At 39.2% G+C, this 25,475-nt stretch overlaps 1 protein-coding gene across 8 annotated transcripts in view; it reads right to left on the minus strand.

The window, feature by feature from the left end:
* CDH12 (cadherin 12) overlaps nucleotides 1-25,475 on the minus strand; it is a 788,808-nt gene that overhangs the window by 319,651 nt on the left and 443,682 nt on the right. For 6 of the 8 annotated variants that reach the window (XM_042465300.1, XM_042465299.1, XM_042465302.1 and 3 more), the window contains one exon: nucleotides 17,923-18,082. The gene's annotated coding sequence lies outside the window, so the exon portion shown is untranslated. Of the gene's footprint in view, nucleotides 1-17,922; nucleotides 18,083-18,170; nucleotides 18,233-25,475 lie in introns of those variants that run through there. The other 2 variants (XM_042465307.1, XM_042465303.1) reach the window with 2 other exon arrangements.

Here is a 25,475-nt window from a genome sequence, read left to right on the forward strand (position 1 = left end):
TCCTTTCAAAATTATCAGGGGGGGGGGATTCACTTCATTATATGGTTTCTCCAAAGTTCAGATCAAAATCCAAAATGAATTCATTGTTCCATTGATGTAAAACCCATCACTACCTTTTTGTGCAACTGTGGCTATAAACTCCAATTATATTAATATGTCAGATCACTTCCCAAAATAGCATATATTGATAACCCCCCCCAAAGAAGCAAAAAATACACTAATAAATAAATGCTATCTACACAATAGAACCACAATAGTTAAAATGACATTGTGAAGACATCTTGATGTTTTTTTTTTTCTCTTTTTCTCATTGACTTGTTTCTATCACAATTTCTCATTCTGGACTCTGGAGGTACTGGACTTGTTCCATAACTGTATAAGTGAAAATAGACTTCTCACCAGCAAATCCCCTGGTTTTTCATAGTCACTTAAAGTCCGTGGTCCAATTCAAAGTGTGACACGTGCACCACACACCTCTTGGAGTTGGTCCATGTCATGAAATTCTACTAGAAAAACTGAGACACTAGTACTCATGGCGAGCTCAGGCTGCTTTACAAACTGCTAGCTGTAGTAAAAAACTAATATTATGGTACAACATCAGAATACAGCCTAATCACAACTATTATATCTCCAAAAATCTGTTTGTTTGTACAGTATATTCTGGTGGTGGCCATATGTTTGAAGTGAATGGATCCATTTGGGGGATTAATATAAAAAGATTCCAGAGCTATAGTACGAGAAATAAGGGCACTGCACAACTCTCTGGGTGGTGGTTTGTGTTTTTGGGATGCAGCAAAGTGCTGGCAATCTCCTAGACATAGCATCTCACTGGGTACTTCTTCCCAAAGGTCTGTGCAGCTTGGCATGGCCTTTGGGGAAGTAGTAACTGTGAGACAATTCATTTACATTTCAGTTTGAACTCATTGGCTGATGTCTTCAGTGGTGTAACCCAGATGTAAGTTTCATTCTGGTTGTGCAAGAGGCATTACCTGCTCTGCTTTTTCACACACCTGGCAGTTGTGCTTAGAGTGTTGTCTCAATCCCCCTACCCCACCTCATCTTCTCTCCAAGAGTTTTGATGTTGGGAATTCATGTTGCATAAAGAGGATGTTGCCATCTATTTTGGTTTTATAGTCAACTTGTCACAGTGTTTCAGGATGGCTGACATATGTCCTAGAATAGATCCAGGACATCAGTTACTGAGACACACAGGCATTGGAGCAGAAAGGGTCATACCTGGTTTGGGGCCAATGTCTTTTCTGTACCTCCTGGTGGTAAGAGGGCTACACTTAGGCATCTGCCCACATAGATATCACATCTGTCATCCTGAGGTTCCAGCATTGGTGCACCATTCACACACTTGTTGATGTGTTATTTCAAGTGAAGCAGGACTGACCTCTGAACATTTGGGGTTGTTGATGACAAAGAGAGAAGTGATGTTATAAAACAAACATGTAGATGCATTCGCAAGTCCATTCTACTGTGTATTCCAGGCAAATGTGTTCAGCAGTCATCATGGAACTTAACAAGCTGCCTTATATGAAGTCAGACTATTGAGTTAAGTCAATTAATTTAGATCCTTTTGACTCTGTTCTCTAAACTCACCAACAGTGGTTATCCAAGATTTCAGTGGAATCATCCCTAGCTCTACTTGGGAGATGCAGTTGCAGAATATCTTCCAGGAAAAATAGTTATGGGCAGGGATTCCTTGGCAAACATGTATGAGGATAAAGAATTTTGCACACACATATTCATGCATGTGTGCATACATGCACACTCACTCTGACACACAAACTGATCTAATTGTGACTGCACTTCTTTTATTATAGAAATACATTTTAAAACATTCTTTGGCTTCACATCTTATCTTATTGGCAAACCTATATCCTTATTTAGTAGTGGCTGGGTATTTACACATTTGAAAGTTGGTCATTGTTAAATAATAGCATAATGGTGCCTTTTAAGAAAAACATCAATTCAAGGGCAATGTGAGGTGTGATTTTAAAATCCTTTTCAAAAGTATCATCTGTAAAAGGTAAATCTTGGTATCTAATTAGCTTTTGGAAAAGACAGAGACTGTATGAATAATAATATTGTTTACTCCCTCCCCACCATTTCTGACAAGAAATATTTCTTTATTATCTTTGCATTATGTTTAGCCTCGTGACAACATTTATCTTAGTGTTAAAACAGTTTTCCTTTCCTTTCCTTTTCAAATGTTTGCCTTGAGGGGCAGTGAACCTAGTAAAAGACATTACATTTTGTGGATCTGCATTGAAATCACTTTCCCTCTTGACACACTATTTAAAATACTACATTTATATCCTCTAATTTAAAGATTTTCTCCTTTTTTCTTTGAAATGAATAACTTAACAGAAGAACCAGACTGGTTTGATGTAAGACATACTTTTTGTTGCTGCAATTTCTGCTTGAGATACTTATTGTTCTCTGTTTGGGGGAAGGATTTTTTCCTGCTAACGCAAGCATTGCTATTTATGGTGTATGAATTTTTAAAAAGATCACCACTTTTTAGGTTTTTTAAAAATGTAAACTTAATTATGTGGGTTTCCTAGTTACATTTTTCTTAGTAGGTAACTTGGAACGAGCAACAGTCAAAAGTTTAAATAACAGCAGAGATATTGGACATTCTTCTTAATCAATTTCAGTCAAACTGTAAACTATTCCAAATGGACAAATTTCTCTAACAAGGATGAATATCAAGCAGCTACAGCTTTCGCTCATCTCTGTAACCACTTCTTGCAGTGTCATTTATTTTATCCAAATATGTAGCCACTCAAGAATTGCCTTCAGGCATGTTCACAACTTGGATGGACAAAGCAATTATTCTCTACACTTGGGATGTGTGGAACCTGTCTCTTTATTTCTGCATATATACACACATCTTCCATGCTGACACAGCATGTTCAGGAGAACATTCATTTATAAAAGATGTGCAATTTTCACAATGTAGATTTGGGTCATTATCATGGGTAGCAGGCATGGGGAACATTTGATGCTCCGGATGTTTGGGTCTACAACTCTTCTCAGCCCATTCAACATGACTGATGGTAAGAGGCAGTATGGAAGTTATATACCGTAAGGTCTGGGGGACCAAATATTCTTGTTTGTTTGTTTGTTTGTTTATTGAGTGTATCTCTGGCCTTTCTCCTAAGAAAGCATCTCCTAAGAGAGCCCTGGTGGTGCAGTGGTTAAATGCCTGTATTGTAGCCATTCACTCACAAACCACAAAGTTGTGAGTTCAGTCCTAGCCAGGGGCTCCAGGGTTGACTCAGCCTGGCATCCTTCCAATGTCACTAAAATGAGTACCCACCTTGTTGGGGGCAATTAGCTTACACATTATAAACCACTTAGGGAATGCTTAAGTGTACTGAGAAGCAGTATAGAAATGTACTTGCTACTTATTTTCCTGTGCATTAGTTTGTGCAACCAGAAAGGAAGAACCAAACATATGATAATCTCTCAGACGTCCTACTTATTTCTACTAAAAGTCATTCAGGGCTTTTGTTCTGTACACATACATCTCAAAATAGGGGCCAATGAACATAATGGGACTACCTTTAGGATAAAGGAACTTAGGACCACACCATAAGTGGTTATAGTGTTCTTCATCACACACAAGTCACAAATATCCATAGTACCCCTTCCTATTTTGGATCTCAGAGCAAGCAGAGATTAATCTCAAGAGATGAATGTACTCCGATTCCACTCTTACAATGAGCCCTGAATCTGACTCAGTCCCCCTCCCTTTTTTTCCCTAGCTCAGATTAATATTGAAAATATCAGGGTGCAGTAAATAATGGAAGAGTAACTGCTAACCACCATACAAATTCTATAATCATTAACAAGTCTCACAAATAATGAAGTACCATTGAGGAAGCATGCACTGTATCACAAGAAACATGTTAATTTATCTAAGCAGCATGTAGAACAGACTGATATATACAATCTGTCTTTAGATTTTCAACACATGGTCATGCCTGGCAAAAACAAAGGGATAAATAAACTCAAAAACTTCAGAACTGTTTCAGCAATTATGGTGGCTGTCTGACATCTCCAACTCCGTCTGTCCTCCACTGCTTTGCTTAAGTGATGTAATGACTCTCCTAACTTAATCCAGACATCTGTTGTTCTGTGTTCCTCTCTTTCTACTGCCCTCCACCTTTCCTAGCCTTATTGTATTTACTAATGAGTCATGCCTTCTCATGAGGTGGCCAAAGTACAACAGTGTCAATTTGATCATCTTGGCTTCCGGGTTGATTTCTGGCTTTATCTGCTGAAGGACCTACTTGTTTGTCTTTTTGGCTGTCCTTAGTATCCTCAGCACTCTTCTCCAGCACCATATCTCAAATGAGTTGATATTCCTCTCATATGTTTTCTTCACTGCCCAGCTCTCACATCTAGTTTGGATGATTCTAACTTTAGAGTTTAGTTGTACACACATCCCTCCATATTTGTGGCTTTAATATTTGTGGCTTTTATTACTCACAGATTTGATTAATATGTTCTTTCTAGGAATATCTAGGTTCTCCAGTGCAACTCTATGGTTAACTTTAACTAAAAGTTGTACTGGAAGACCTAGAGATTCTTAGAGAGAATACTCTACTAGGCATTTGTAATAATAATAATAATAATAATAATAATAATAGCAACAACTTTTTTTTATAACCTGCCTACTCCAATTCTTCCTTCTCTACTTCACGACACAGAAGGCGACTTACAGTAAAACAGTCCATACATAGTAAAAGAACAATATACAATAATCCCAAATTCTACCCCCCACTTAAAATAACAATTAAATCACAAATACATTAAAAAATTCATACTAAAATCAATTAGGTCAACTAAAACCATAAGAAGGGATGGGTTACTCCTTTAGTGCAGTTCTATGGTCAGTGTCTGTTCAACGGTGACCACAGAGTTCCACTGGAGGACTTAGAGATTCCTAGAAATGTGACCTCTCAGGTAAAAACATGGTGTTTTTGTTATTTGTGGTTTTTCCATATTCACGGGGGTCTTGTGCCCCTAACCCTAGTGAGTATGGAGGGACAAGTGTATATCTTTACTCTTTATTATCTTGTCTAGTTTCTTTATAGCTGTCCTTCCCATTCCCAGTCACAGTGAATAGTTGTATCCCATAACCCCCAAGATACAAAAGAAGGATGTGCCCTGGATGGTCCCAGTCATAGTTCCCTGTAGAATGGTACTGGTTTTAACTACTTTCCATTTTACAGATAGTTTAATTATTTTGTTAATTTTTGCATGATGTAAATTCTTTAGCTGTATCTGTTTTGTAACCCAACTGAAGTCCTGAAGGAGGAAAAATATGGGATCATCATCATCATCATCATCATCATCATCATCATCATCTTGTACTGGAGGGAGGAAAATATTGTCTCAGTCTCAGATCTAATATATGAGTCTATTTCATGCCATCTAGCCAAATATTGTCTATTGTTCTGGTAATGACTTTTCATTATCTTGGATAAAAAATCCTTTTCTCATCCCATTTGATATCCACCAAATCAAGATGGTAGAAACTGAAGCTGGGACCTTCAGTATCTACAACAGACACTTTATTATATTGAATGACATCCCCTCCCATCTGTTGAAAGGAATGAAAAAGCTGACATTTGGCTGGATTTGCACATCACAGTTTACAAGTTCATAAGTCTAAAAATGCAGACTGTGTAAAGCTGTCCATTGAGATGCAGGGGCCGGGGATTGTAGTAAAGGACTGAAGTGAATGAAATGCTAGCATCCACAGCTCATCATAAACCCATGGCAATTAGATGAACTTTGTATTTCCTCTGAATTAGGCCATATCTTTGCAGATTGCTCTGTTCTGTAAAGGTGATGTTCCAAAAGACACTCAAGTGTGTCACTTTCTGATTTAAAATATGCATGCTCATTGGTCAGAAGTAGGCCAAAAAATGTCATCCAGCTTTTACAGAGATAAGGGAGTTGATTAAAATAAATGACCTTTCCATAGCATTTGTGCTAAAAAAGAGAGAGAGAGAGAGAGAGAGAGAGAAAAGAAAACCAAAAAAACCTCATTGTTTGTCAGAAGATAATGCTTTGGGGAATTTCAGGATGCTTGAAAATGATGAGTTTAAATAACAAGCATAGGAAAAAGAAATAGTTCATCTAAAGAGAGAGAGATTGTGAAGATATATTTTAAATCCTCTTTTCCCCCCTTTTTTTTCTTTTCAAATTGAACTATTGCAACTGCTTAGATGGCTGTCTGTGTTATATTTGTTTTCTAAATGGCTTGGCAAGGTTACTTCTTACCTGACTGGTCCATGTCATGTGTATCATTGTGTGCATGATATGCCTGGGTTTTCTACATTAAAAAGAATGGCAGGTAGGCACACAAGATTGTGTTATGGTAGATAATTCACTCTGGCAATATTTCTGAAGCCAATCAAATGCTCATTCTTTCACAGTTTAGACAAGATAGTGTTAGCTACTATAATAAGAAATGATTAAATAGTGCTGGTAGGTACTCTGATGGAGGCAAATATAGTGCAGAATCAATTTTGTGGAATGTCTCTATGGAATGGAAGATGGATATTGAGTGAAGTCCAGTCTTTGGGCAAAAGGAGACATTACATTAAAAAAAAAACATACTTTAAAAGCATCCACTCTCTAATTCATCCTTCTACCGCTCTATCACATTTCATGCAACCATCAAACATCTTTGCTGGTGATGTCCCCCAGAAACAGTAGGGGCTGCAGAAAGAAAGGATGTGAGGTGGGACACACACATTCTTCATGGTGCCTCTCCCTGTTCTATCTTGTGTTGTATATTATTGTATTGTGTATGTTTGTGTATTGTGTCTGTATTTGTGTGTGTTGCCTTGTAAGAAATAGAGTTATAATATATGTGAAACAATTTGTACTTTCAAAAATTATGCCAGGGATAAGAGACTACTACTAGTAGTAGTAGTAGTAGTAGTTATTTTACAGTGGCTCTATTCTGGAGAGGTGATCCCAGAGAAAGGTGCTGGTAGGCTCCTTAACCACTGTCCTGTGGCATGTGTCATCACAGCATGGTTTTGCTCCACATGCTATTTAAGAGATACATGAAACCATGTGAGGAAACTGTTTTAGGGTTTGGTGCTATCAATATGTGGATGGCACCCAAGTTTATTACTCATTTTCACCTTATTGCAAGGATGCTGTGTTGGGTGTCATCAGTAATGGAGTAGATGAGGAAGAGAAAATTGAAACTTAATTTAGACAAGACAGAGATACTCCTGATCATTCAAAAAGCAGATCAGGGAATATGGATTTAGCCTTTCTGGATGGCATTAAACTTCCCCTGGAATAGCAGATATTCAGCTTGGGTATATTGTGAGATTTCAGGTATCAGTGGTGGCTAGGAGTGCATGTCGCATAAATATCTTGTTCACTAGCTATGTCCATTCCTAGGAATGTTGGATCTAGCCATGATGACACATACATTAGTTACATCCTGTTTGATTTATTTTAACATGCTCTGCATGCAGCTGTTGTAGAAACTTTATCTGGTCCAAAGAGCTACAGCCAAATTATTAACTAGGAGCTGGTACAGACCGACACAATACGCTGGCATCCTGGTGGCATGGGGGTGTGGTGTACAGATGATGTATGCCCCAATGCCACCCTGAAGCCAGCATCACATCTGCCAGCCACCCAGACAACAGGCAACATTGCAGCTCTCTGGAGGCATGGCATTCATAGACCGCATGCCACAGCAGCAATTAAAAGGCACTGCTGCCTAGAAAAACCACCCTTTTTCTGGTGCAAAAAGGAGTGACATTTTGCTGCTCTTTTTGTGCAGGAAAAAAGCCAGATCAGGGCCACAGTGTGCAATTGCCACAGTCCTGATCAGGCATTCTAAAGTGTGGTGTCAAGCCATTCCTATACAGCCTATTTCTGCCCTAGGATAGATAGCATGTGATTCCCTTGTTGGAAATGCTCCTGTGGCTGGCAGTCCATTTTCTGGAACAGTTCAAATTGTGAGCCTATATGGCTCAGGTCCAGCTTATCTGAAAGACTGTATCCTTTCATATGAATCTATCTATGTTTTGAGATATTTAGGCAAGGTCTTTGTCTCTTTCCCAGGAGCTTGACAGACACATCTGGCAAGAATAGAACAGAGGACCTTCCTGGTGACTGCTCCCAGACACTGGAGCTCCCTTCCCAGACAGGTTAGACTAGTACTTTTCCTGCTATCTTTCTACAGGCAAGTGGAGACCTTTTTGTTTCAGCAAGTATTTGAGCACTCATTCCTTTGGGGGGAATAGGTCTTACATAATGTGCTAGAATTTCTATTTGTTACTTCCATTAATGGTTTATGTTTTTAATTATATAGAGAGGGAGGGAGGGAGGGTTTAATAACATTTTAAACTTTTATACGCTACACATTTTTAGCAATGTTTGTTTTGACTGTTGAAAGTTGTCCCAGATCCCAAACTGGAAAAAACTGGGCTATAAATATAAATATAATAGGAATATTCATCTTAATAGATTTATTACTTGGAGGAGAAAGCATTGCATATAGAATACATAAACAGCCTCTAGTCATGAAAAGGAATTTCAGGGAAACATTAATACATTTATGTCTATATGGGTGTATCTATGCTACAGAATTAACACAATTTGACACCACTTTACATCCTATGGAATCATTTGGCTTGTAGTTTGTTGTTTTACCAGAGTGCTCTGACAGAGAAGACTAAATATCTCACAAAACTATAAATCCCAGAATTCCATAGCATTGAGCCATAACAGTTAAAGTGGTGTCAAACTGCATTAATTCTGCAGTTTATATGCAACTTATGTGTGACTATTACTGCTAATATTATTTTTAAAATTACAATTTGGAAAAATAGAAAAGGCTTCTGAAATTGCTTTCTTTCACAAAGTTTGCTGCACATTCACCCAGGTACTGGATTTTTAGCAGCAAAATGAATATTGCTCTGTATTCTTTAACGTTCTTCCCCCTTGCAAGTATTTTAACCCATTCACATCAAACTATCTGCTGTCATCTCACTGATTTCCCAGTCTTCTTTTTTGTGCGAGATTTATTCACTTTCCAATCAGCCCTGTACTACTGAATACAGTGAACCAGCCACATACACATGATATCCTGTTTGTATTGCTTTAAGACTACAACATGCATTAATGGTCACATCCTTGACTACATTTCAACAACATCAGGGGCCTAGATGTGTGGGGGGGGGGGCAGATGTGGAGGGGAAAAAGAAGCTGCCCAGGGAATTTTTACTTGGATAATCTACTTTACATGGTTAACTGCTGAGAAGTCCAGAAAAAATGACTTGACAGTAAAGCTCTTTTAGTGTAATTTGTGCATACTTGGCAGTTATTGGAAAGAAGAGGGGGCATCAGGTATGATATAAAGTGGAGGGAGGGGACTGAAGGGGGATAGCCTGAGCCAATGGAAGGGGATAATCTGTAGTCAGGGCAAATATAGGACACTGCTTCAGATGCTTCAGTGGCCTTAATTGCATTGATTGGCTGGGGTGCAAGCCTTTCTCAGGGATTTAATGGACAGGAGTAGGTAGAAGCCCCACTGAACAATTGGCTAAGTATGAAACCAGTGGGCTCTGTGTCCCCTCAACCTAAATTTACATATACTGTATTGACAATGATTGATTTAAGATGGCATTATGATTGATTTGTAATGGCCTTATGATTGATTTATGGCTGCATTATAATTGATTTATGATAAAATAATGATTGGTGTAAGACCCATATAATGTGCATTAAAGTTGTGGCCATTTTGATAAAACATCTAACAGTGTCTGCTCCTTCTTTGACCCGGTGCAAGACTTACCCAATGCCTGTCAGAGGAATGAATTTGTGCCAGGACTTCAAGAGGGGTAGCACCGGGATCTTGTCTCTACTCCAAGTGGCTGTTTGGAATAATGAGGGGAAAGTCTCACAATAGCAACAACCATTGTGAGATTGTGAAATTTTGCTCAAATGTTGTAGGACTTGGAGATCCCACGAGATTGGCTGTGAGAGCTGGCAAGCTGATGTATGTCTGCACATGTGGTTGCCAGACATTGTTGGTTTGGACATCCACATGTCCCATCTACTCTGCCACCCTTTGTTGCACTCTTGTGCTTGCACCATATTCCTAGGCTTTGGCTGATCACCTTTGGGGGCCTGGAGGGAATTTCCCCATGTTACTGGAGTTTGTTTGTTTGTTTGTTGCCTTCCCTGCGGTATTGGATTTCAGGATGTATGTTAATCATGGTTTTTTTGCATTTGCTTCTTAGCTGCTGTCTATCTGTTTTGTGTATTGCTAACTATCTTGTATTAATGCTTAGTTGTTGTTACCGTCTTTTAGTATATCCATGCATATGGTACCTGGATGTATCTGTATCAAATTCTACTACACACAAACTGCTTTCTCACAACTGGTGGTTACCAGAAGGAAGAGTGGACATCAGGCATGGTATATAGAGTGGAAGTAGCAGGACCTTATAGGGGATAATAGAGCCAAAGGAAAGGGTAACCTCCAGTCAGAGCAGATGCAGCACACCGTTCCACCTTCCCAGTTGGCCTTAACTGTACTGATAGGAGGTACAAGCTCTACTCAGGGATTTAATAGACAAGAGCAGGTCAAAGCTGAACAACTGGCTAAGTCTGGAACCATATGGTCCCATGTCCCCTCAAACTGAATATACATATATTGACAATGACTGATTTATGACAGCATTAATATTGATATATGATGGCATTATGATTTATTTACAACTGTATTATGAATTATTTATGATTGATTCAAGATCCCTGTATTATGCATTAAAGTTGTGGCCATCCTGTTTACTCAACTAACAGTGTTTGGTCCCTCCATTATCCTGGAAGAACTGAATTACCTTTTCCTTGGATAATATACTTTACATAAATGTTAACTGCTGAGGACTCCAGAAAAATGAAATAGACAACAGAGCTTTTTAAAGTGGAACTTGTACATTCTTAATTAAAATTTCCTTTCACTCAGTTAAGTGCAAGATGGACAGCTAATTAATAATAAAGATCAAGTTTTGCAGAATATGATAAATGAATTGACCATATGGAAAACCACAGAAGACAGAACTATTTGTGTCCCCAGGTTATGGGATAAAAGAGCAAGGCAACTGTTCACAGTGAGCACATTTAAAATGGTGTTGTTATAAAAAATTTAAAATAGCCCAAAGGGAAAAGGAGATGTGCTCTCCAGCAATTAGACTACAACAGCTCTAGGGAAATTAGGCCCCAGCTCTATAGCTTACTTAGCATAAAAGTCAATCTAGTCCTTTTCCCACCATTAATCACATAGGCCTGATATGTTTTTCTTCTTTAAAAAAAAGGCATAGCACAAAGGGCATAAGGGAGATATTGCATTATCTTAGGCAGCATTCTCTCTCTCTCTCTCTCTTTTTCTCAGGGTTTGGCACATTCTGACTCACCTGCAGCTTTCCTAGCTGCAAAACATTGGGAAGGTTGAGAGGTGCATGCTCGTATTTTATATGTTGCTTTAATAGGCAAAACAATATTTAAGTCAAGTGCTCCAAGCTTGCTTGCCTAACTCTCCAAAATATGAGGTGTGAGATTAGATTCATAAATAGCTTGTGAAATGATTCCTATAATCTCAGTAAAATAGGGCTGCCAAACTTATAACTGTAGAGGGCTTCTGTACACTTCATGGTTATATATACACTTCAGGTCACAAGCAAAAACTGCTAAAATGTCATGAAACGTACAGGAGGTTAATGTAATTAAGGCAGAGGAGAGGAGAGATAAACTTCCCTTTCCTGCTTGCTACCTCCCTATAAACCACCTACCTGTCTATGTGTGTATAATGAAATTAAAAACTAAAACAGTGATGTAATTGTAAATGACACAGTTAGCATCATGTGCTCTTAGACACTCATTCTCGAGGCTATATGGATGACTCCCTCACAAAACCAAATTATGTCAAACCTCAAGTATGATGACTCCCTCACCACCTCAAGTGTGATGCTTCACATTCCTTTGATTCTGAAACTTCCATGCAGCATTAAAGAGATGTTTACTATTATACTGGAGGCGTAATATAATTAGTGTGCCTTAGGTTGCAGAAAGCTGGGAAGGAGATCTTATACCTCATGCATTATGGCCAGGTAATTCATCTGGCTAATATTTACTGTTGACGCTTCCTTTTAATCAATGAATTATTCTATTGAGTAACTTAAGTGAAAGGAAAAATTTGATTCATGTATACTAATATATATATTAATATTAATATATCCTAATTATGCTGAAAAAATGTTTATTTATGCAGCCTGAATCATTGCAGATAGCTAAATCAGGATTACTCAACCCGTTTTAGCAAACTATCAGCATCCTAAGAAGTGTGAATATTATGGAGAAGGGAAGACAGATATATCCCTTAACAGTATTGTTTATCTGAAACCAATACAGACAATTAGTACTTTTAGGAACCCTAAGTGCAGCACTGCGATTCATTATTATAATATTAGGCACTGTTATACTAACTACTGTTGACATGGAACTCATAGTATCATACTTGAAAAAAAATGTGACTGAACACATCCAGGAAGCTTGATCACTGAGCACAGCTTTTCCAGACCAAATCCATTTCTTCCTCTTATAAGCTTATTGCATCACCTACGTTTTATCACAGTTATTTTTGATGATGTGTGCCTTCCCTTGAAGAACATCAGAAAGCTTCTACAGTATAAATGGACAACCACAGTAGAACTGGGGCTGGGGGAGAGATCAACTATTTTGAGATTGCATAGCTTGCCCAAAAAATGCAATCCCCTCTGAAACAGTTGGAAATCCAGTTCTGCTTTTTTCTGAAGGAATAAAACCTGGAGAATCATGCAGAGTCAACAGGTGTGTATTTTCCTCTGTTCATTATTATTATGAATAGAGAACACAAAAAAATTCTATGCTAGGCCTGTCTAGTCCAGCATGATCAGCTAACTGACTATGGGAAGCAAACAGGAAATAAATGCAAGCAACAGCATCATTCTGCTCATCTATCCCAGTCACTGGTATATCTGGTCCTGGAAGTAGCATATAGTTTTGACTTCAGTGTTATGATATCAGGAGATGAGAAGAGAAATTAAACTGCACATTACAAAGAGAGAGAGAGATAGGGCAGCCTTGTGGTTTACATCATGCACACCTCTCCCCTTTCAAGTAATTTCTTTGTCAATCAGGAAGAATGAATAGACTCCTTTCAAGCAGTACTTCAGCATGCTGAGTTGAGCAGTGTGGGGCTCTTGTTTGAAGTATAAAACAGCAATTCACCCCATACCATCTCATGCATTAATATAAGCAGCAGTGTGCCCCCTCCATCAGGCACACACTATCACAAATACCATCATGGGTAAAACTAATTTTTTAACACTGTGCAAGGGATGAGTTTTACACTGTCTTACATTATTGGGCCAGGGAGAGGAAAGCTGTGCATACCCCGTACTTGTTCAGGGTATCATTATTACTTCTAACACTTCGGCTGAGATCCTAAATATCACTGGTGGAGTTATGATAGTGTTCTACTGAATACTATTGTAGTGCACCATATAAGTCAGTGTTCATAGTTATCATCTCAGTGCACAATGTGCATTTGACAGAGGCAGTGGTAAATGAGCAATGCAACACTGATACACTGTTTTAGGTGCATTATTATATATCTACAATGGTTCCTCATACAGGATTCTATTCCTGATGCCATCAGCTGTGTGAGTCTATTCCATATTATTCAATACAGTTACTCCAAATGTGTAGCACAACTAACAGCTGCATATGTGACCATCAGGATTCTGAACATTATTTTAAAGTGCACACCTGTGATTCCCCATGGTTTCACTATGCTGATAACAAATGTTTCTCATACAATCACAGGCACAGATAATTCTGAATATTTTATTTATTTGTTTATTTTATATCCCATCTTTCTCCCAGTGTAGAGACTCAAGGCAGCTAACAATACAAATCAAACACAATCTAAAAACATTAAGAAGTTTTAATGTTTTATACAATTTATAAAATTAAAAACTATATACAAACCATAAAATCTATCACACAGCATTTAAAAGTTCAGTCCTCTCAGGACCTTAAAGGTAAAGGTAGTCTGTTGACATGAATGTCTAGTTGTAACCAACTATAGGGGGGTGTTGCTTATCTGTGTTACTAAGCCAAAGAGTCAGCATTGTCCAAAGACAACTCCTGTGGTCATGTGGCCAGCATGACTGCACTGAAAGCCATTTTTAGAGCCATCCCACCAGTCCATCTGGTGCCATCCGGCCTCGAGGGAGAGATGCAGGCCCATTGGGCCTGGACTAGATAAAGAAGCATTCCCCTCCCTCCAGTTCATCTGCCATGGTCCAGGTCTCAGAGGGAGAGAAGAACTGCTAGACTGCTGTCATTCCCTTCTCCTTCTCTGTAATGTCTTTTTAGATTGTAAGCCTGAGGGCAGAGAACCATCTGATTAACCATTTGTAAGCCACTCTGACAGCCTTTGTGGCTGAAGAGCAGGGTATAAATACTCTAAATAAAATAAATATCTTCCCACCAAAGTGGTACCTATTTATCTACTTGCATTTGCATACTTTCAAACTGCTAGGGTGGCAGAAGCTGGGATTAGTTGACAGGAGCTCACCCCATCATGCAGCACTCAGGCCTCAAACTGCCAATCTTCCAATCTCCCAGTCATCAAAATTTGCATCTTAACCGCTAAGCCACCACTTCCCCAACCTTACTTCAGGACCTTACCTCATGAGAAAAGATAGGCAAACCCAATCAGGAGAGTAGTGGCTTTCTCTGTGCAACTCCGTATGCCCTTGTACCACTTCCATTCTTGTCCTGAGGGGAGATGGTCATCAAAACATGCCTATTGCCAAACACATTTTTCCCATTCAGGAAGAGAGAGAAAAAGTGCTATGAGAGCATGCTTAGCAGTATGGAGAAAGCTGCTGTTCTCCCAATTGGTTTCACCTTTCTTTTCTTATGCAGATCAGAAATAGACAGGCAGTCTATATATTATGGAAAATATTTAAGACAATCCATATACATGTAGGATATGATCCAACCCAAATTAAGTCCTTTTAATCTGTTTTCAGTGTGAGAGTCAACAGAGCTTGACAGATCTGTCAAGTCTATTTTTGTGGACTTCTTCCTTTTCAAGTTCTTTTTTTCCGTGTGGATTTTTTTTTTAAAAAATCCACATATATTTTGGTGTGCATTATTTAATGGTATTAAATAACAGATATGAGGATCAGTGTGGTGTAGTGGTTAGAGTGCTATATAAATAAAGCATAATCATCATCATCATCATCATCATCATCATCATCATCATAGGACCTTGGAAGACCAAGGTTCAAATCCCAGGTCGGCCATGAAAACCCACTGGCTGACCTTGGGTGAGTCACACTCTCTCAGCCTCAGAGGATGGCAATGGCAAACCCCTTCTGGAGAAACATACCAACAAAACCCTATGATAGGTTCGCCTTATGGTCGCAACAAGTTAAAAGCGCCTTGAAGGCACATAGCAACAAATTAATGGATGGATGCCCTATTTTAAAAAAGCATGTTTCTACACATTTTAGGAATATGTACTGTGGGGGTTTTGCACATGGTATGTCAGTTGCACATTGGTGGTCAAATTTCAAAAACAATGTTTAGCTTTTTTTTTTTTAGATCTAGAGCTGTGTTGGATCATGAAGATAAGGATTTGGTAAACTACACACACCAAAACCTTGACAGGAGATTTCCTACATAGCTCTACAGTTAAACATTATATGCCAGATTTTTATAGGAAGGTTCACAGGAATGTTGCAAAGCACACCATCTGCATGTCTCAAGTCCAGTTTGAAGTTTTAAAGATCAGGAATCTCCAGTAAAAGCTCAGGTAACAACTGATAGGAAAGATGATGTGAGATGCTACAAATCAGAGGAGATACTAGCTGGCCAGATGAGCAAACATCCTAATCTGGAATAAGACAACATCACATGATAGGCAACGTAATATGATAGGCAATGTAATATATTCATCTGACAGTTGGTGGGGAGGTAATTTTTCACCTATCCTTAAGAGAGAGAGGAAAGTATAAATGAAAACATTGTGTACAAGATGGTACAGAGGGACTAACTATATTTTTACCAGATTCCTTTGGGATTTTCTTTAAAAGGAATCTTGAAAGAGGGAAAAAACGGATAAATAAACCATGCAGGTACTTGCTATAGCATTGTGGCTAAGAGTGTAAACAGTTAGTCAGATAGTCTTTCTTTTAAGTCTTACTTCTGCCACAAACTCACAAGGTGATCGTAAGTCAAACTATATCTCTCCCTTTCCTTTAACACCCTTCACTTCATTTTCTCTCATGCTATGAGAAAGCCTATATGGTGGCATTCCTTAGAGCAGTGCTCCTCAGGCTATCTGATCTGAGGGATTTTTTTTTTTAATCAGTACAATAATTGTGCCCTTGGCTACAACCGTTTCTTTCCTGGAAACATGCTGCAGACCAGCTGTTTATGCTTCATCACTTTGGGTACCACTGCTTTAGAAGACAGTTGTAAAAATGACAGAGGTAATATATGTGACACACTCTAAAAACATGCAATGCATTATATAAATGGAATGTGCTTTGGCTCTTGTTTCTATGTATTGTTACTATGTTTTAATTAGGCTGGCAAAGGCATTAAATTGAGAGTGGTGAAGTATTATGTAATATTGGTTCTAGTTCCACTGAGCATACAGAAAGATTTTCCTTGTTTTATGACAGGCCATCCCCCTCCTCTACACACAAATGGTCCTTTGTGAATGAATGCATCTTAAGGGCAAGAGAAAGGTAAATGGCTGTAGCACACACATGTGCTCACAGTGTGACAAACTTTTAAATGGTGTGCCACTTTACCAGTTTTCAATCCAACTTTTAAAGCAACTGAGACTGAGAAGACTCAAATCAGCCCATCTTGGAATTTGCCATTCATGCCACGATTAGACTGGCTGTCCAGCAGCAGTTTCAGATGTAAGCATCTGAAGACTTTTAGTCAAAAGATCACTAATCTTTCCAGACACGCTGCTTTCACCTGCCTTGCCCCTTTCTCAAATAAAACATCCCGACCGTCAGCTTAGTTCACTCTCTTAACACACCACCAGGCTTCCTTTGTTCTATCTATTCCCGACCTTTTAATCAAAATGACTATTCACGTCACAGTTTATTACTGCTGACAACTATAGATTTCATTTCCCAGCTGCATCAGAACCAATTTCCACCACCCCCCCCTCCATTGCAATTCAGCCACTAATCTTGGAAGAAGAAATTGTGTCAGAAGATGCTGTGTTTAACATTTCCCCCCCCCCCCCCATCCTGACATATACACATTTTAGATAAAAGTCAGCTTTTTATTAGTCTCATTTCCATTCCAGAATGCTGATGAATATTCCCCACATGCATCTGAATCACCGCTGCTTGTCCCTGAGGTGAAATTTTGAAAGGCTTTGACTATGAGGCTAGTGAGGTTCTCTAATGGAAATAATATTAATAATAATGTGCCTTTTACACATCACATACACATCTCTCTGCCTACACACACATATTTCCATCGATAATCTAAGCAGCTTAGTGAGATTTCATGCAGCATCCAGTAGTTCCTGGAAGAGTTTGCACTTTTACAGGTAATAACAAACAAACGTTCTCCCAAGACAACAATTCTATTCTGGAATACCTCCCCTTAAAGTAAGCCTGATCTAGCCCTCCCCTTCTTTTTCTTCTTCTCACACCACAAACTGACAGAGCTGCTGCAGTGCAGAATGTCAGTTTACTCATTTAGAACTTTCAATGCAGAAAATTCAGAGTGATGCAGTCAACCAGATAACGCAGCACTTACCTTAATTGAAAATCCTCTCTTTTGACAAAGCTAACAGAAGGAAGCAAGGTCTCACAATCAGCCGTTTATTTGGAGGGCAATCTAAGTTTTCAATCAGCACCCTCCAGGTAGTGAGGCATCCTGGGCTGTCCTTTGCTGTTGACGTTGAACTCCTCACTGTCTAGAAAAAAAAAGGAGAGAGAAGGAAAGATAAGCTGGAATCCTCGGGAGGGACCTGAGTAAGTGAAAGAGTACAAAAGCTCTGTTACTTAAAGGGGGGGAGGAGGAAGAGATCTGAAAAAATGTGCTCGGATCTATAAGCTGGTGGTTGCTGCCATAGATTTCTGTCATGTCCCCTGAGCTGTGGGATGATCGTTGACCTGATTATTACACGGCACACTCCCTACATGTACAGAGAGCACCAGGAGGATTGGTGGGTCGCCAGGGAGTTGCGAAAGGCACCAGTGCCACTTGGGAATGTCATCTCTACTAGATTAATAGATGTGCTGCTGCAGCTGAGGTTGTAATTTGCAAGGTGGATTACGCATGGTGGAAAGCCATCTAATGATTTCAAAAGGTAACACGCTCCAGCAAGGATGCTTTTTCCAAGATGCATCAGTGTTCTGAATGGGTTATGGCTGATTAATTAAAACAGATGGAGAGAGCCTCTTTCACTACATGCAAAGATTTGAGAGCTGGGGGACTTCATAGGTTCTTTTATAAGCATGGACAGGGACACTTGAGTTCCAGTCTAACCAAAATAGTGACTGGCACATCTTCTTGATGGTAATTATCTATTGTTGGGTGGAAGGGGATTATGTTCTGTATGGCACATTTGTAAGCAGGAAAAAAACTATTAAGCCTGCAACCCCCCCCCCCCCCAAAGATACATGGTTCCTTCAAATAGGGTTTTCAAGTTGGCAGTAAATTAAAAAAAATACAGAATTCATTCCTGTGCACTGCTTTATAGTAAACACCATCAAACGTTGTTTTCATCATCATCATCATCATCATCATCATCATCATCATCATCATCATCATCATCATCCAGTATGTTTCTTATTTACTTAATTTATATCCCATCTTTCTCCCAATATGAGACCAAAGGTGGCTAATTGATCAGTCAAAAGTAGATCAAAAATAGGTCAATGTTAACCATCAACAACATTAACTTCTTATGACATTTGTTGGTGACACTTATTTTCCACCAAATGTTTCTTCAAGGACACCTGTTTTAATGTGTGGTACTGCACATATTTTACACTATCTTTGCACTTCATTTTGCACTGCAGTTGGCATGTACAAACCAAATTCAGTGGCTCCCTGTGAATCAGTTCCAGGGCCCCTTTTTGCCCACAGAGTCTAGTCACAGAATCATGGAGTCACAGAATCTTAGCATTGGAAGAGACCACAAGGGTCATCCAGTCTAACCCCTGTCATGCAAGTATACACAATCAAAGCACTCCCAACATATGGCTTTCCTCTGCTTAAAATCTCCAAAGACAGAGTGGTAGAGGAGCCTTGCCTGTCCTTCTCCTACTCCAGCTAGACTTCTCCTTGGGAGAAGACCGAGCAAAGGAGGAGTCTTGATGGGCAAATGTTTGCCCCTCTTCCTCCTCCTCCACCCATACTTGTCCTCTGGAGAAAGCCGAGCAGCCAATGAGCCTTTCAGGGCAAGTATTAATTCATCATCCTTCTCCACATGGCCCTCCCCCTCAAGAGGAGGCCGAGCTGTGAAAGAGCCTTGAAGTCATCCCACATATTCATGGGCTGTCCAAATCCTTCAGTGGGCCACTTGCAGCTCCCAGGCCATACTTTGTGCAGGTCTGTCCTAATGACTAGGTGGAATTTAAACATTAGTGTGAAGAGTGGGACTTATGGGGGCACAGACCATATGAGTCACCCCCTTCTGGGTGTCACCCAATGCGGCCTGCAACACTCCCCCCCCAGGGATGCTACTGTCAATATCTATTTATTTCTTATGCCATCACATACTGTTAAAATCCTTGCCATTGAATTGTCCATAATATGCTAAATTTCCTCATCTTTAAGTAGTTCTTGGCAGTTTGTGTGTGTGTGTGTGCGCGCGAGAGAGAGAGAGAGAGAGAGAGAGACACAGAGTCAGAGATCCTTCAAATGCTGAAGAAGTGAATGATGCTCTAACCTTCCTCTCAACAACAGCATGCGTGCCAATCATGACTGTTACAGTCTCTGTACTTTCGGTGGTCACCCCAAGTGACATACAAAAGGATATACATGTCATGCACAAGGATACATATAGGGCTAGATGGAAGAGGGAATGCTGATTGGCCCACCCACCCCCAACACACACTTTCAGTTATTGTAGAATTATATCATCATAATTTTTGTTTGGTAGGTTTTTAACAGTTAGTAACATCAAAAATATTGAGATAATTTGTGAAATCTACAGCCACAATTTTCCATTTTCTCTGTGAGAAATGTTGTCTTCTGTGTAAAAAAACTTGTGTGCTGCCCAGAAATGTTGCTTTATACACAGGAAATATTACTTTCTGTGCCTGAATGTTACAATTTTCTATGCAAAAAGGCACATGCATTTTTTACAAACAATGTTTCCCAAAAAGGAATATTGCCACATTCAATAATTCATTTTTGACCATTTTCCCTACAAATATTTCAGGGTCCCCCCCATTCCTAGAGTTGCTTCTCTTCTCTCTCTCCTTCTCTCTCTCTCTCTCTTTTTTTTTTTTTTTGGTTGACGAGATCTAATTTGATTTTCAGTGTTTTAAACGTGTTTTACCATTATATTTTAATTTGTTCCCTTCCTCTTTCCCTTTCCTTCATTGTTTCTTGCTGATTAATAGCTGTGGACTGAATGTGTTAAACAAACAAACCGACTCATGGAGATCTATGCGCACATCTACCCTAACCTTCTAGATTCTGCTCACACTGCAAGTCTCTAACCCTTGTTCTACCAAGGCCCCATAAAAGCATCAAAGGATTTCAAGATTTAGTTTGGTGTCCCTAGTGTTCAATCCACCAGATTCCCAAGGAAACATAAGAAATGAAAGGCTAATTCTTTCTATCTGCTGAATACTGAAGTGTTCATCTTTAAACAGCAATCAACAAACAATCTTTATCACGTCTTATGTTATCAGTATACTTATGTTGTAAGTATGGAGTCCTCGTGGCACAGTGATTAAATTCCGATACTGCAGCTGTTCATAGCCACAAGGTTGTAAATTCAATCCCACTCAGCCTTGCATCCTTTCATGGGTCACTAAAATTAGTACCCAGCTTTTGTGGGGCAGTTAGCTTACACACTGTAAACTGCTTAAGGAATGCTTAAGTGCACTGATAAGTAGTATAAAAATGTACATGCTATTGCTATAAGCCAAGAGTGGACAGAGTGGCCCTCTGGTTGGTGTAGGACTGCAACTCCCTGTTCTTCGCCAGCAGCTAGGACAACTGGGAGTTACAGTCAAATGACATCTGGAGGGCTACTGTTTGGACATTGCACTGCAACTCTCAGCTGTCATAGCCACTGGTGAGAACTGCTACAAGGTACAGTCCTAAAATATCTGGAGGGCTTCACATTGCTGATTCCCCACCGAACCACACATAAAGAAGCCCAGAAATCTGTAGAAGGCTGAAATGGGGTACACAAACTGTATACTGCATTGATTGGGCTTTTCTCACACCCTTTTGGTTCTAAGTCTGTCCAAGATGAAATGAATAATTTAAAAAAGAAAATAACATTGGAAACATACATTCATTTTAATTCTCAGTCATGCATTTTAGAGTAGCTTCTAATGAGGAGAGAATATAGAAACTCAAGGGGTGCTTCATGTCAGCTCTACAAGGGTTTTTCTAATGCAAATGTGTTACAGAAAACTAACGTCTAGTTTTGTAATAACCCCAATACCTCCCCCAAATAAATAAATACATATAGTAAGAAAGATTTTGCTTGAGAAACAGCAGGAACACAAAAAATCCAAAAAGGTTACACAGTTTCAGTATTACCCAGAGAAGAGAGGATACTAGCTTGTGTTAAAGGAAATATGACATATCTAGTCAAGAAGTAAATCAAGCTTAAATGGGTAGAACATGTTTATAGTTCCCTCTTCCTTCATTTGTGTTTTTCTAAATTGCAATGACCAATAACCTTTTTATTAATTTTAGATATAAAAATAGTTCAAATAAATAAGATAAATGGTTTATATAATAGATTTTTAGTACTGTCCTGTCACAATCTTTATCTATTTTTTTTTCTTGTGACATGGATCCTAATATTAACACATCAAACACAATGCTCCATTTGCATTGTTGAATCTGACATGTTCAAGGGTGCAATAAAATCCCCTTTCCAAGGGCGGGGAGGAAGAAGGCCATCCTAACTTCCACTCTTATAATAATTCTTTGCATTTTTTCAGCCTTGTTCCTCTCATTTGCTGCCATCTTTTATAACTTGAAAGGACACTGCCCACACACTTGTTTTCAACCCTGTTGCTGTGAGCTGATACACATGCTGATGCACATTAAAAGAATCCTTCTGAAGAAATTCTTTTTGTACGCTGATGCTTGTAAACACCTGGCTTTCAAAACAACTGCAGAACCCAAAGACTCATTTAAAGCCTGTGGCAGTGCACTAATGAGCATTCAAAGACTTTTAAAAAGCCACTTGTTATATGGTGATGCGCAAGAGCTGGATTTGGACTTATTCTTACATAAAGAAAAGCCACTAAAATACATGAGATGTATGTAGTTGTGACTAATTTAGGGCTATTGATTTAATTGGTTCTTCTGTAAGGAAGAACAAGTCTGAATTCTCCTCAGTTAGCTAGGGTTTATTTTTTTAAGTTCAATTGCTATCCTTTCAAAAAAAAAAAATGCATGCACACAAAGTACCAAAAGTAAAGTTTTATTTAGTTTTGTTTTTGAAGGGGGATGGGTGGGAAGATAAATGTTAATAGAAATTGATTGCATGGTTAGATTCATCTTATAACATAAATGAAAAAATATGGCAGAGGGGAGCATTATGCTTACTATCCTATGCAGCTCAGGTCTTCGGAAGGTTCACATTAATCAAGAGATCAAATTTTACTACACATGTCAATATTGATAACCTTTGCCTAATCCCTAAAGAGCTGCCCTGCTTTTCTGAAAGGTTTTAATTGCCTTGGGAATTCAAAGTAGTTTCCACTTGTCTTGGTCCAATGTGTCAGGAGTTTATGACTCCACTGCTTGCACACTTGCAGTATTTTTCTACATCCTTTTGGGAAAAATTGAGGGCACCACTTTCAGTGTAGAAAGCCTTACATCACATAAGATGTATTTCCACATTAGACAATAATCTATTAAAAACTGAAAGTGTGGAAGGGATATGGAATGCATGCATGCATATATACCAGGAGTGAATATTACTCGCAGTGTCAGAGTGAAGAGTATTATGTGTGAACAAAGCTCTGCGATCTCACTATCTCAGACAGTCCCTTAGTGACTCCCTGTATGACTGGTGAGAGGGAAACAGAGCAGTATTTGAGGCTGGAACCCATTCTCCCAGATTTACCTTCCACTGAAATAGACTCCCAGGGCCTGCAGTGTGTGAGGAAGAATTTAAATGTCGAAACTGACACAGCTGTCTCTCTTGGTGGACATTTTCTCTTTGCACAAGATAGAAGCTATAATTCAGCATGGGTCATGAAACAGGAACAAAGATATCTCATATCACTAGTCATGTTTGGCTTCTCATTCACATCCAACAGTGAAGATTTTCACACCGATGCTTACCGTGGGTTAAGCACCAGAAAAGTGCTGGTAAAACATTCCTAAACCACAAGGGTGTGAAAGCCAGTTGTGCTTCTGAAATATCAGTAAAGCTTTCCCTCACCTATACCACCCTTGAATAGTGTGCAGAGCAGCCATTTTCTATTAAGGCAAAGTTCCCATTAATAGAAAATGGCTGTTCTGTGAATGATTCAATAACGAGAGAGGTGAGAGGACACTTCACTGATGTTTCAGAAGCGCGACCAGCTTTCATGCCCTCACACTCCAGGGATGTTTTACCGGCACTTTAGTGGCACACAATCCATGGTAAGGGCCGATGTGAAAATCTTTTTAGTCTTTTCTGTAAGAAATTGCTAGGATCTGGTTAACTTTAGGGCCAGAAAACACCAGCAGCTTCAGCTGGCTTCAAGCCAGCTTGTGGGCAGGGTGTTTACATATGTAAAGCCCCCAAGTTGCCTGGAAGTTGAGCTGGAGATTACATACCGGGTGGCTTTGGGGTGACTTGGGGGCATGGCATTTAGATGCCACATGCTCCCAAGCTGGCTGGAAGTCAGCTGAAACAGTGATGGGGTGGCTTCAATCTGCCCCAAATAGGAGCAGATCTTTGCATTGGGGCCACAACATATGGTTGCTGCGGTCCCAATCCAGCTTTGTCAGGGACAACTTGGAGCTGACCCTTCGGGTTGGTCTGTTTCACCTCTTAGTTAGGAATAGGCAGATGAATCAGTTTCCAGAACATGGAAAAAAATAGTGGGTTTATGTGTGTGTGTGGTGTTGTTTTAAATATTATTCTGGCCCTGCTAGCTGGGAGATATTTATGAGTTGTAGACACATGAGGAAACTTTCCCAAGCACTATTCATTTCTGATTCATGTCATTCGTTCTTCATTCTTAAATCCACTACATCCTGTTTCCATGTGATCTGATTTTTCCCCCAATACTCTTTAAAAAATGCATGTTTATTTATACTGTTTTAACTAGGGTCCAAAACACACTGCAGAAGTAATCTAGTTTGAGACTGCTTTAACGCCCTGACTCAATGCTAGAGAATTCTGGGAACTGTAGTTTTGTGAAATATTTAGTCTTCTCTGTCAGAGAGCTCTGCGGCCACAATAAGCTACAATTCCCAGGATTCCCAAGCACTCAGCCAGGGCGGTTAAAGCAGTCTCAAACTGGATTATTGTTGCTGTGTTTTGGACCTTGGTTTCAGAGCAGCTTTTTAACCCTCACTTCACCACACCTTGATAAATTTATTATCTGATAAAGTGGGCCAGAGCTTCTGAAAGCTTAGACTAGATGAAACTAGGTGCAATCCATATCAAATGAACTGATGTGAATCCCACCCAGGGAGAAAAATAACACAAAAATGAAATGAAATAAAGGAATTGTGCTGTTAACTAATATATATATATATATATATATATATATATATATATATATATATATCTCACAAATCTTCTGTGGATTCCACTTCATCAGACAGTACATCCACTTGTTGCAGTGCAGCGAGATATGCCATATATAGTGGGATTTAGGATCATAGACAGTCATTCTGAACTATTTTTATATTCTTCAAATTTGAGTTTAAATTATTTAAATTAATTCTTGAAATGAGCTTCTCAAAGTGCTGAATTTGTCCCTTCAAAATTCTGGCTTCTAGTGGTATCAGGGGTCTAGTAGCAACAGCTATGTCCTGGCATCATGACTCTTCTGGCTTAGACTTGCTGACAGTTCCATCAGGCCTGGCTTAGATGAAGAAGCAGAGCTCTCCCTCCAGTTCATCTGCCTTGGTCCAGGCCTCAGAGGGAG

This window comes from Sceloporus undulatus, chromosome 4 (genome assembly GCF_019175285.1).
Source record: "Sceloporus undulatus isolate JIND9_A2432 ecotype Alabama chromosome 4, SceUnd_v1.1, whole genome shotgun sequence".
Classification (NCBI taxonomy): Eukaryota; Metazoa; Chordata; class Lepidosauria; order Squamata; family Phrynosomatidae; genus Sceloporus; species Sceloporus undulatus.